Source organism: Erpetoichthys calabaricus, chromosome 5 (assembly GCF_900747795.2).
Source record: "Erpetoichthys calabaricus chromosome 5, fErpCal1.3, whole genome shotgun sequence".
NCBI classification, from domain to species: Eukaryota; Metazoa; Chordata; class Cladistia; order Polypteriformes; family Polypteridae; genus Erpetoichthys; species Erpetoichthys calabaricus.
The window spans coordinates 208,580,777-208,593,637 of record NC_041398.2 but is presented as its reverse complement, the minus strand read 5'-3'; the positions used below and the strand labels follow the sequence as shown (position 1 = coordinate 208,593,637).

Sequence of the window (12,861 nt, the reverse complement as noted above, 5' to 3'; positions counted from 1 at the left end):
TGTTAACTTTGTTACACTATTTACAGTAGGAGTTGCAGATATACTGTATTGGTTAATCTGATCATATACCAGATGAAATTCTTCTTGCAGAGTGGAATATTAAAAAAAAAATGAACAGTATGCTGAAACTTAGTAGAAACCAGGCCAGAACATTTGAACATGCCTGTCCTATCACAAAATGTGCAAATCTGTGGATGAAAATGGAAGCAGCAAATGTGATTTTAGCCACTTGGCTTTCATTGTAAAACACCAGGACAAGCAATGTATTTTTTTAAATATATAGAAATCACTTAGCCTTAAAACACAATTTTGTGTAGGAAATGCATATATACCATGTCTGTAAAGAAATCACTTTGACTTGAAAAACTTCTTACTTAACTTGTGAGCGAGTGTGAGTGTATATTAATGTGCCCTGTGAGTGACTGGCAGGTTTGGTTCCTGCTTTGTGCCCAGTGATGCCAGTACAGGCATGGGTACCCTATAAATCTGAGTTGGACAAAGTAACTGATAACGAATGAATGAGTCTAGTTAAAAGATATTCAAAATTAGATGGCTCCCTTACATTGCTTATTTGGTGTGGGTTCAGACCATTGTATGTGTGTATACCTATTTATTATCCTATCAATGTTTTTATTTATTTAAAACTCTTCTTTAAAAAGACAGATTTTACTCTTAGGAACACAAAGTTACTTAGACCCTTCATTCATTCGTTCATTCATTCATTCTATCACTAGTCCCATTGTGTATGTGGAGGGTTTTTGATTCAAAGCATAATTAAAAAACAAAACCCTGGGTACAGTGTGCCAGCAAGTGAGAGAAATTAAGGGAGGATTCATTATGCCACAAAAGAGGAAAAGCCAAGACTTAAATGGCATAAATTAAAGAAATAACCAATAAAAAGACAGAGCAACATGAAGAAGAACATGAATCAAATGTATGTGTTTCTCTTATGTGAATGAATAAATCAATGATGACACCACATATTAACACTGTGAAATTTACACTAATGTCAAGGCTTTATTTAAAGAGGAGACCCAAGAACAAAAAGGATGATATAACATACAAGTAGAAACGTTACAAGCTTTGGATACAAGCAGTTTGTTAGAAACTAAAGTTAAAGTGGAACAGTGTGGTGCTTACACACAACACAATTTCGATAAGCTGAAGTTCCCTGTAATGCAGGAAGCATTCAGTCAGGTAACAACGGGCTATCAACACTTTCTGATCTTGATAAAGACAGCAATACAGATAAAAATGTATAGGAGGCAGGACAAAGTAATTTCCTAACATATTAAAGGTAAAGAATTTGAAAATGAAACATGAAGATGAGGTAAAAATAGAGCAGGAGAGAACATCCCAGAACTGGTCTCCAGTTATCGGTGTATCTGTATAATATTTATTTGAAGAGTAAAGTATTTTGTCTAGGCCATAATTCTACAGAAGAGAAGGAAGTATATAGAAGTGTAAATATACCCAAAACTGTGCCGACTGCAAGATAAAGATGATAACAAGAGTAAACCCATTTTTTGCATATCTTCTGAAAGGATGAAACAGAAATAGATGTTTACAAAAGAAAGCAAGATAACTCTCCCATGTCAGAGCGATTAAGCCAAACAGAGACTCAATATTTTGTTGTCTCTGTCATATTTATGACTGGGGCAATTTGCATGTCACAGCCTATCTGTATTCACAAGTAACAGCTTGTGCAAATGCTAGTGCCAGTTCTGCCATTGTCACATAAACCTAGACTGACTCTACTGTACTAGCTCCTTGCCTCTTTCAGGAAGGGTCCCAGGACCTTGCCACCTGCCTGACAATAGTCATGTCACATACAACAGATAACATTTCTGAAGTGAAGGCAACATTAGTTAGACATGTGTGAGACTTCTACGTTTCTTGATAATTCAGCCCGATTTTAAGTTTTTTAAAGTGAAATCCCAAAAAGACTTTTATGTACATGACGGCTTGTCCAGTGCACAATCTTCAGAAATGCTCGAAGAGATGGTGCAATCAAGAAAGTCCATCCATTTTCTTAAAAAAATCTGACTGCAATATCACATTGAGCTGTATCCAAATTTGGAACCATAGGATCAATTCACAAACCAACCCTGGACTAGCAGCGGAGTCCATTATAGGGAGTGCACACAGACACACACACACACATTCATTCACTGATATGGGGCTAGTATAGGGCTGATAATTAAAATGAACATCTTTAGGGCTTCGGAGAACACAAAGTCCTCACAGGAACAGACCTTAATGGCACTCAATTTTTATTTGAAGAAGCTGTGAGGCAGCAGCACTAACAGCTACACCACTCTGCCATGCACAATAGATAGATAAACAAATAGATAGGCAGATAGACAGATATAAAATTATTTCCACATCTTATGAAGCTACAGCTGAAACATTGAGTCTTTAACCTTCTTTCCTTTTCAACGCAGAAATAACCTTTTGCTTTTTTCTTTTGCAGATGCATGTTAATACAGCTCTTCATCAACTATAGACAGACAGACAGACAGACAGACAGACAGACAGACAGACAGACAGACAGACAGATAGATAGATAGATAGATAGATAGATAGATAGATAGATAGATAGATAGATAGATAGATAGATAGATAGATAGATAGATAGATAGAATCTAGGACAAACAATCACAAAGAGTCATTCCATGTCAAATCAATAACACATCGGTCTCAGGTGTACCCATGTTACAGTATCCATGAGACACCCAGTAAAATTATTTTGATGAAAGATCAATACTTTCCAAACTACAGCCAATTTTGAGAGGGGTTTCAAATTTGATACAGCTTTATGTTTTTCATCAATTTCACAAGACCATATCTCAAGAACTAAACCACCTAGCAGCTCAAATTTTGCATACTGGTACCTTTATATGTATAGCACGTACTGAAATCAAAATGTTTGGTCCAGATGACACCACTTGGTAAGAACAGACCTTCAAAAATGGGGAAAAAATATTTTGCATCTTTGGCTTTGTCATGCTTAGCCTTTCAGAAAGCATACTTCTGACCAATACAGCCTGTTTAGGTACTTACACAGGGCTTTTCAAAAGATTATGAACAAATAAGAAACATCAGGGATTGGCCAGCAGACCTCTAAGATAATAATAATAATAATAATTCATTACATTTATATAGCGCTTTTCTCGGTACTCAAAGCGCTGTCCACACAGGGAGGAACCGGGAAGCGAACCCACAAGATGTGAATAAATCATTTTGGGTCTAATTTTCAGACCAGTTTAATGCACTGTGGGAATCTTACTTTTGTTATGTAAATCTTTCATTTTTATTTTGCATTCTAAAAATGCAAGACTGGACTCCTTTGTTACTGTGTCTCTCCGGAAAAGCCTTGGGTACCGTTGGTTTGACTTTGTGTCGAATAAGCAGTTGCTCATGGAGTCCCCGAATGAGGCACATTATCTGCATTGTGAGGGAGCGGCAGTTACAGCACTACGGTAATGTGGCGCGTTTCACCGAGGGTGATCCAGCTCGTAAGATCCTCATTGTTGGGGACCCGAGTGGCTGGACCAGGTCAAGGGGTCACCCACATAACACCTGGCTGTGGCAGATAGATGGTCATTTCCAGAGGGTGGGACTGGACCGCATGTCTTCCTGTGGGGTTGCAAACCGGGATCCCGAGTTGTTTCGTCGTGTAGTGGGTGCGGCAACGCACTGTACCAGTGCATGCTCCCCAACTTGACTTGATTCTAAAAATGTGTTCAATTCATCATTTGTCAGTAATGATAATCGTCAAGTTCTTCATTACTAATTTGGTACAGAATTAATGGAAAAAAATATAAATCAGCAAAGGCACATTAAGCACAACACATGGACAACAGGTGCTTTATATCATCAAATACAACATTAGTTATAATGATATGTTACCATCTTGGTATTGCAGCAGCAGGAATGTGACCCATTTCCCTTCTGTTTCAAACAAGTGCAGAGTGTAGAGCATCTTTGTCTTTGAGATCATATAGTACTACCTCCCACTGACTGTTGTACTGTAGGTGCACTAAGCAGTGCAGTGACACACTGTAATGGCATCTAACAAATATGGTCTCTAGGTGGCCAATGGAAAGACTTATCAGGGTGACCGATTCCGCTTCACTTGTGTCATGAATCACACAAATCCAACATTTTTCATACAAATCACACATGCACCCAACTCGGCCTCCAATAGGACACTGGTCTAATATGATGGATGCAACTGATCCGTCAGGAGTGTGATCACAAGAGGGCAGGATCTCAGCTGCTGCTTCAGTAGTGAATATTTAGACAGTCAATTGACACCTGGCTGACTTTGAGTTTGCCATCTTCTGTAGGGATGTAACAGTGGTATTCTCCAGTGCCAGGTACTCTTTTGGTCATGGAGAATCACATTCTCTGTTCAGCAACATGAGAAAAGGACATCGTCGTTTAATATGAAAAAAGTTTGACATTTATGACAACTTACTGATTGAAAACTCAATGATTACCATTATTGACACATGGCACATTCAGCCGGTGTGTAGGATGGAAAATAAACATGAAAGATATGTATAAGAAAAGTAAGGTTTGCGTTTTGAGAAAGAAGGGAAAATGTAGAATAAATGAAAAAAATTATCTGTACATTCCCACATGCCATTAGTGTGTTCTGAAAATGAAATACAAAATTTTTTTTGGGATTTCAGAGGTCTGCTGTTCAAACCCTGACACAGTTACGTTTTTGTTTATTGCTTTTTCAGAAAGCCCATATAGTTATCTGAATAAGGAAAAACAAAATCAAAAGTCTGTGTTGGTTACAAATGTAGTATGTGTTTCTGGGGCCTAAACATAGCTAAGCCAAAAACTGAAATTAAATTTTGGTCAATTCCAAAGAGGCTGCTTTGACCATGCAGAGTCATCTGGACCAAATGTTTTAATTTCGTTATCAATTAATGTACCAGCGTGCAAAGTCTGAGCCTGCTCAGTGGTTTAGTTCTTGAGCTATGGACTTGTGAAATTTGATGAAAAAATGAGGCCGGATAAAATCGACAACCCCCTCCTCACGGTAAACTGGCTGTATCTTGGAAAGTATTGATCTTATATCAAAAATTTTTACAGGGTGTCTCCTGACTAACATGGGTACACCTGGTAATTGTTCCAGAATTTTTTGAGTCCTAATTGTGTGGGCCATTGCTTGGTTTGGCATAGTATGACCCCAAACCAAATGACAGATGTTATTACAGTGCTGAAATATCTACAAGACTTGAGAACACACACCCAAGTGCTCTGCTGAGTAATTGTTAAGTACCTGCAAAGCAGAGCTGCACTCAGAATCAAGCCATTTTAGGAACAAAGCACAAACTAAGCAACAACTATCTGACAGAGGATTACCTTCAATTAGAGGCGAGTCCACTTTTCCTGTGACAAAGCCATTACAACTTTCCCGGTTGGTAAAATCCGTCTAAAAAAATCCTCTTGTGCTAACAATATGCCATCAGCGTATGGTAAGCTTTAAGCTCAGAGAGAAATACTGTGTCTTAGCTGCAGCCCTTCCTAAACTGGAGAACAGTAACACGTCAGATTGATTTGCCAAGAACAGGTAAGCTGATGTTAGTGCACTTAACACCGCTGGCTGAATTGCTGTTGTGCAATTAACCACTACTTTTAAGCTGGAAATTTTATATAATTCATTTATTTAGCTTAACTTATTAAAATTACTTAGGCATTAATATTTTGTTCACTGATGGGCTATATTACGCAAAATTTCTCAGTGATTTTCATATAGACTAGGTGGTGGTTTATTTTAACAAAAAAATTTCTGTCAGAAATATTGCATGTCACAGTTATCCCAACTTGCACAAACGTCATTTTCAATCAGTGTTTATGGACCCCTAGCTTTTCTATGTCACTTCATTTTGTACTTTTGGATTCAACATCCAAAGCAAAGCTGAGAAGGCATATCTATATTCTGGCCTTCAAAAATCCCAAAAGAAAATGAAATATTCCACATTAAGCTCAATAGATGTTGCAAAATATTTCATTCATTTACCTAAATTATTTCAAAATTTACCCAATACAGACTCACGAAGTGGTTGTGCCCACATCTACACAAATCAGATGCATAACAGAGGCTAATCTAGAACGCTGCGCTGACGTCCTCACCCACTCACACTGGCACAAACATTCTGCTTTACTCAACTTGCTTATTCAAATACAGGGGTTGTAGGGTCAGTGCCTTTTCCAGCAAAGAATTCCACAAGGTAAGTGGAGGTAGATACCAGCTATTCTGCTAAAACTGAATTTGGCACACCCAAAGGCAACATTTAAGCAATCGAAAAGAAGATGAGAGGGAGACAGTCAAAGCAAGTAGAGGTTGAAATGAAAAGGTGAAAAACAAACCAGACTGTCATAGCCCAATCGTACTGAAACCAGAACTGTAGTCTAAAACACTCACCAAGTCCTAACTCCCAGAAAAGATTTTTAGCTAACTAAATGCTCTGCAAAAACACACACAGGAATCCAGAAAGTTAAGACACTGAAGGTAGTGCGCCTCCATCTTTTAAAGCATCACAAACTGACATGATGTGTTTCTGCTAAACATCTGACTAACCATGGGCCATAGCAATGATAAACAAAATGGGTGCAGCCATTCACAAATGCACAAAATGAAGCCAGTCCATCATATGGTATACTCATTCACATCAGATCAGAACAAGTGATTTATTGAATCTGATTATTCCAATGCATGATATCAGTACCATTGTCTATGCATGCAAAATCAGGCAGAAGCCAACCCTGGACTAAGTGCCAGTTCACTGTATGGCAAATTCACACACATTCCTTCAAACTGTGATACACTATCAGATGTCATGGCAGGCACACTGCCCCTTAACTGCTTTGACTAAAACACGGCAATGTCACTTTTATTTTCGTCTCTGATACCTATTAACCTGACTATACGTCCAGGTGATACACTTGTGAAAAATACAAACCAATGCAACACCCGAGTTTTGCAAGTTTAGTCCTTTGTCTTTCCTAGTCTGGCTGCACTACTTTCTAGGTACTGTATACCCATTTAGTGTTGTGGCTACTAGTCCCTGTTTTTTGTTCATGTATATTGTAGCATTGTTATTTTGACTATTACCACCTAATCTGGAGTCTTAAAAGTGTTTTACTATACTGCAATCTTGTTTACTTTGTAAAATAACATTTGATGGTGACTGCTATTAAAACTACAAGATAGAGGAACCGATTGACTTGTGGTTAGGGGACATTTATTGAAGATGAAGGTCTCTACTATTTTCACAGTATTTTCAGTCAAACTTTCCAAATACTTTCACTGTCTTTAAATACAACATTTGTAAAACTCTGCTGACAGTGAGGTCTGAGAAAAAGAAAAAATAAGTATTAGCCTATGTCACACACATGCGCTTGGGAGTCAACCGAAGGGACCAGAAAACGCCAATCCCACACCAGGCCAGGGAGCGGCGGATTGTGCTAAACCTCTCTATTTTCTCTCAGCAGACCAAATACGAGAAATCCTTCCTGTCCCGGCTCCAAGGACGTCATTTCCTGGGAACAGACTATAAAAACCCATCATCCTTCATATCTAATCAGTTCTACTTTGGACTCGAACCTGTACACATTTTACTCAACTAAAAGCCTTTTGCAGCTAGGGAAATTATACAGGTGGCTGCCCCAAACCTTTGTTGTGTGTCCAGTCATTTATTTCACACCTACTATGTTTTTTTTTCTCAAATCTTACATCTTTGGTAGTGGTTTAAACATCTGGAGGAATGAAGTATTTAGTAAATGAGCAGTTTCCAACTTCCCCGCTTATCAAGTGTCTTACACATTTCAGTGCTAAGACGCAAGTATCTTTGGTGCCATGTTGGAAACTTGATTACTGAAGAAAGTGCTGCACATTTACAATTATTTGCTTAGCAGGCACTTTTACCCAAAGCGACTTACAAAAGAGGTCAACATAATCGAGTGAACATCAGTCTGGGGGACTGTTTGTGATCAAGTGTTACAGGACAAAGTTACAAATTGATCGTGAAGTGACAGTACAAAGTTACAAATTGATCATCAAGTGAAGAGCTCAGAACAAAACGCAAGCGAGTTACAATTCCTAACATCTAAATTTGATGCCATTATTTGACTTCAACAGAAACAAACTGAGTCAAGACTGCATCCTTATACCACAAGGATGTGTACAAAATGACCTATTCAAGACTGCAGAAGGTTACAGGATGAAGTTCCAACCAGACTTATTATATTACAAAAATCGAACTGCTAATATCAGTAAGATTTAATCTTACCAAACAAGAGAGTCTTTAAACACTTCTTAAACTCATTGAGGGAGTCAATATTTAAAAATGGAGGTGGGCCGCTCATTCCATCAACTAGGATTTGCGTATAAAAAGACTCTGGACTGAGATCTGATGCCATGCAGAAGTGGCATGACCACAAACTGTTCATCAGCAGACCTGAGTGATTGAGAAAAGGCACAGGATTTCAGAAGTGTTTCCATATATACTATAGGTACAGACCCACTGACTACTCTGTAGGCAAGTATAAAGGATTTGAACTTACAGAATTATGTGCTGGTACTGGGAAACAATGTAGTGATGTGAAAAGATGAGGGATGTGTCTACTTCAGCTGGTTGAACACCAGACTTGCCAATATATCTTGAAACACCTGGAGCGGCTTGGCGACATAGGCCGGTACTCCAGCCAGCAGACAGTTGTGGTAATAAATATTTAAGAAGATTAAAGCCTGCACCAGGAGTTGTATAAGATACTCTGTCAGATATGGTCTGGTCTTGTAGATGTTGTATCGAGTGAATGTGCATGACTGGGAAACTGTTGCAATGTGATCAGTAAAGGAAAGCTGGTCATCAGAAACCACCTCAAGGTTTCAAACAGACTTGTACATTGTCCCGTAGTTATGGCAAGATATACATAGCACATCATTTACTAGTTTGTATGTCCAGGATCCACACTTCTATGTCAACCTTCACCAGACCAACGTAATCCTGTGAGTGTGCACATGGTCGCAAACACTTTTCTTAATTCTCTGAAAAGGGTAACAAGATAAACATTCCAGTCTCTGGAATCAAGAATATCAAAAAAACAATACAGCAATATCCCTGTTGAACTTAACAGTACCAACATTTGCAAATGTTCCACCAAAAACTGACAGACAGTGCCCAGTGCTTGACAGCTGTAGAACTTGAAATAAAAAAATCCCACACCTCTAGGATTCATTCAATGTGTCTCTGTATGCACACTCACCAGGAAGCATTAACAACCGAATTACAAAGTCACCGGACATGGGCAGAGAATTAAAAGGATTCACTTTCAGATATGTGTCCCATTATTTGACTTCAACAGAAACAAACTAAGTCAAGACTGCATCCTTATACCACAAGGATGTGTACAAAAGGACCTATGCAAGACTGCAGAAGGTTGGAGGAAGTTCCATCTAGACTTGTTACGTGATTCTATGAAAGTCCCCCATCTTGCTGTGCTTCAAATGAAAGACTACGTCATGTCATAATAAAAGGAACAAGCTAGCACGTTGATAGTGTGCAGGTAAATAGCTCTTCCAAAATAAATTGTTAAATTCTACCCTAAACTTCTTAAACATATTACTCTTAATATTGCCTTATACCTCACTGACCTATTGAGCCTGTAACTGCGACGGGGGCTCTTGCAGGATGTAACAGCAGGCTCTCCATTTCTTACCCTCACTGCATTTACCACTGCTGTTACAGTGGGCACTACAATGAAACGGCATCCCATCCTCAGATTTTCATGTCTTGTGTGTGGTGATCTTTAGAATAGGCTTCGGCCCCCTGTGACCCTCAGCTGGTTGTTGGACCAAACGGATGGGTTTTAGTTTTGAAGAATGTAACTAAGGAATGTGTTTTATACACAATTATGTATTAAAACTTTTGAAATTATTAATTGTATAATTTGCCTCTTAATTGCTATAAATAATATTTAAAGTAATATCTTGGTGAAGAACATGATGGAAAAAAAAAATACATATTTTGAAACACTTCCACCACCCTATATCTAGATTGAATGGGTTCAGTAATGGATAGATAAGATTATATTTCCAAGCAACATTCTTAGAGGCTGGCAGCTATCCAAGTGCTAAAGACCCAGAAAGTCACGGAAGAGCCTGAGGGTAAATACCCCAGTGAGCAATCCTTACCAACTCAAACGAACAACATGTACAAATACTTTGCTTAAAAATGCTGCTCCATACTACACTTTGGGAAAGTGTACTGTGAAAGAGGGTATGCAAAATATTGTTTGTTTACTTAAGATTTTGTTACCAGTGTATACTATTAGCTAATAAAAATAAAAGAAACCTGAGCCAGTGTTTTACATCTTTAGATGACAAGCTCATCACTCTTACATGGAAACTTTCTCTCCTGTAATGACAAAAGGACACATATGCATTTATATTAGGTATTTGAAGAGCAACACGTGCATTCACTAGGCAAAGCAGAAATTTGGTTTGTGGAATTAAATCATTAAGGCACTTGCAGATAAATGACCTTTTCAACTTAGGTTGCTGAGCATACATGGAAAAATGGAAATGTACCTTATAAAAGTACAGTTTCTACCCTACCTCTGCTGGCTGTATATTGAAATACTTTGTCATTTTTTTATCACTTCTTGAGTGGACTATTGCTGTTACCTTTGTGTTTAAAGCATAACAGGCGACAACAGATTTAGGATGCTGCTACCTACTTCCCAATTAAAAAACGCTGCAACCACATTACCCCTTACCCAGCATATCTACACAGGCGTTCTGTCAAATATTGGGCTCACAGCAAAATTGTTCCAGCACTCCACTGTACTCATCTATGCTACTTACACCACAGAAATCTAATGGGCAGCTGAAGTCAAGCCTACCTTTCCCCATTTTTACCACATTCTACAAGAACACCATCAAAAGTATTCTGACAAGCTGTATCACCGTTTGGTTTGGACACTGCAGTGTCTCTGAAGGTCCTACAACGGATAGTACACAAATCAGAAAAGATCACTGGGACCACTGTACCCTCCACTATAGACATCTTTGCATCGACTACGCAAAGCATTGTGGAAGGCTGCTTCTCCCATGGTCTCTGTGTCTAACTTCTGTCTGGCAGAAGGTACCATAACACCCAAACCAGTGCTATAACAACTTCCACCCCTTGGCTGTCAGGACTCAGAACTCTGTGCTGCCTCCTGCTCACAGATCTACTCCCAATAGTTTATTTATATGGAGTACCTTTGCTACTTTTGTTGGTTTTATTATTAATTGAGGTTATTTATTTCTTACTATCTGTTTATTTATTGGTTGTTTAATAATTTACCTCTTAATAATATAGCACAGTTCTCTACTTATCTTGCACTTGTTCTTTTGTTTATGTATATGTTCCACTGCGGTCCTGAGGAACATTACTTCAGATGACTGCATGATGCAATACTGTGAATAGATGGTATGACAACAAAGCCTTCTGATGTTGAATTTCTTATTCTTTTGGAAACCATTGTTTTCACATGACAGTAAAACTGACTTGACTAAGAGTTTTGAATTCCTATTTGCTGAAAGTTTCTCTTTATCTCTCAGTTTGGATCAGTTATGTTTTAGTTTTGGCTTCATCTCCTGGTCCACTCTCTGTAGTTTCTTAAGATTGCCATGTTTCACTACGGGACTGTACAATAATTGGAAATGTCTGCATATATACACGATTCAAAATTGTATCCAAAATCATAACAAACTAAGAACATAACGTTCAGCCAGTCCTTTTGCCCCTTCTTTAAGTGACTATGTAAATATGTGCATGCCTGTCTCCAGTGATGCAGTCGTGTAATGGCAAGGGTACTGGAACTAAAACGGGAGTCTGAATAGAGGTCTATGCCATAGTACTCTTCATTCTGCTTTTGCATAAACCAATATACTAATTCTCCCAAGTTTTGCGTTTTAAAAATGTTAATTTTATACCTTATAATGTCTATGTCATTGTATTATTATATGATTATACACAATGGATGCATGAGGTCAGCTGCATGTTGCTGCTCAATGTCACACTGGTCTGCTCTTGTCTGTGGAAGACTCTGTGACTGTAGCCTCGGCTGATCATGGTCCCATTACAGAGGGAACAATGAGCCAGAAGGTATCTGACAGCATCTAGGCAGTCATCAGCATTGACAGAGGAAAATTAGTCAGTAAATAAATAATATTCAAGATTATAAAAAAAGAAATTCTTTTATGTTGGCAATATAAGAGTACAGATGAATTATTAGGCAGACTACACAGAATCTTTGTTTTCACTGTTCTGGTTTGACACAAGACTAACAAAATGCAAATTTTCTGCATTTCTTGTTACTTTGTGCTTCATATCTCTTCTTTATTGTATCTCATTTTTCTTGCATAGATTTTTTTTACCTCTTTGCTATTTTTTAGTACCACATTAAAACATTTGCATATCTAAGGTTGGGAGCCTGCACTTATACAGTGCATTGCCACACCCACCATACGACGAACTACCTCAGGATCCCAATTTAGGACCCGAGTGCCGCCATGCAAAGGGTAGCACCTCAACACCACACTTGTTCGAATGGAATGGAACAGTGTTAGTTTTTTTTTTTTTACAGTGGCTGGGGTGCCAATCCTGCCGCCAACCCTCAGGTTTTCCCTGCAAGTTGGAGGACCTGCTTGCATGGCTAGATGGAGGTTAATGTTATCCCCAGGATGGAGCAATTGCAGGGTAAGAACCTTGCTCAAGGGCCCAACTTAGTAGTGTCACTTCTGGCATTTACGGGATTTGAAGTGGCAAACTTCCGATTGACAGCAGA

The 12,861-nt window shown here is 38.5% G+C and overlaps 1 protein-coding gene across 3 annotated transcripts in view; it reads right to left on the bottom strand.

Moving 5' to 3' along the window:
- The window catches only part of LOC114652196 (guanine nucleotide-binding protein G(q) subunit alpha), a 634,881-nt gene that overhangs the window by 378,505 nt on the left and 243,515 nt on the right, over positions 1–12,861 (bottom strand). The window lies entirely within an intron of this gene.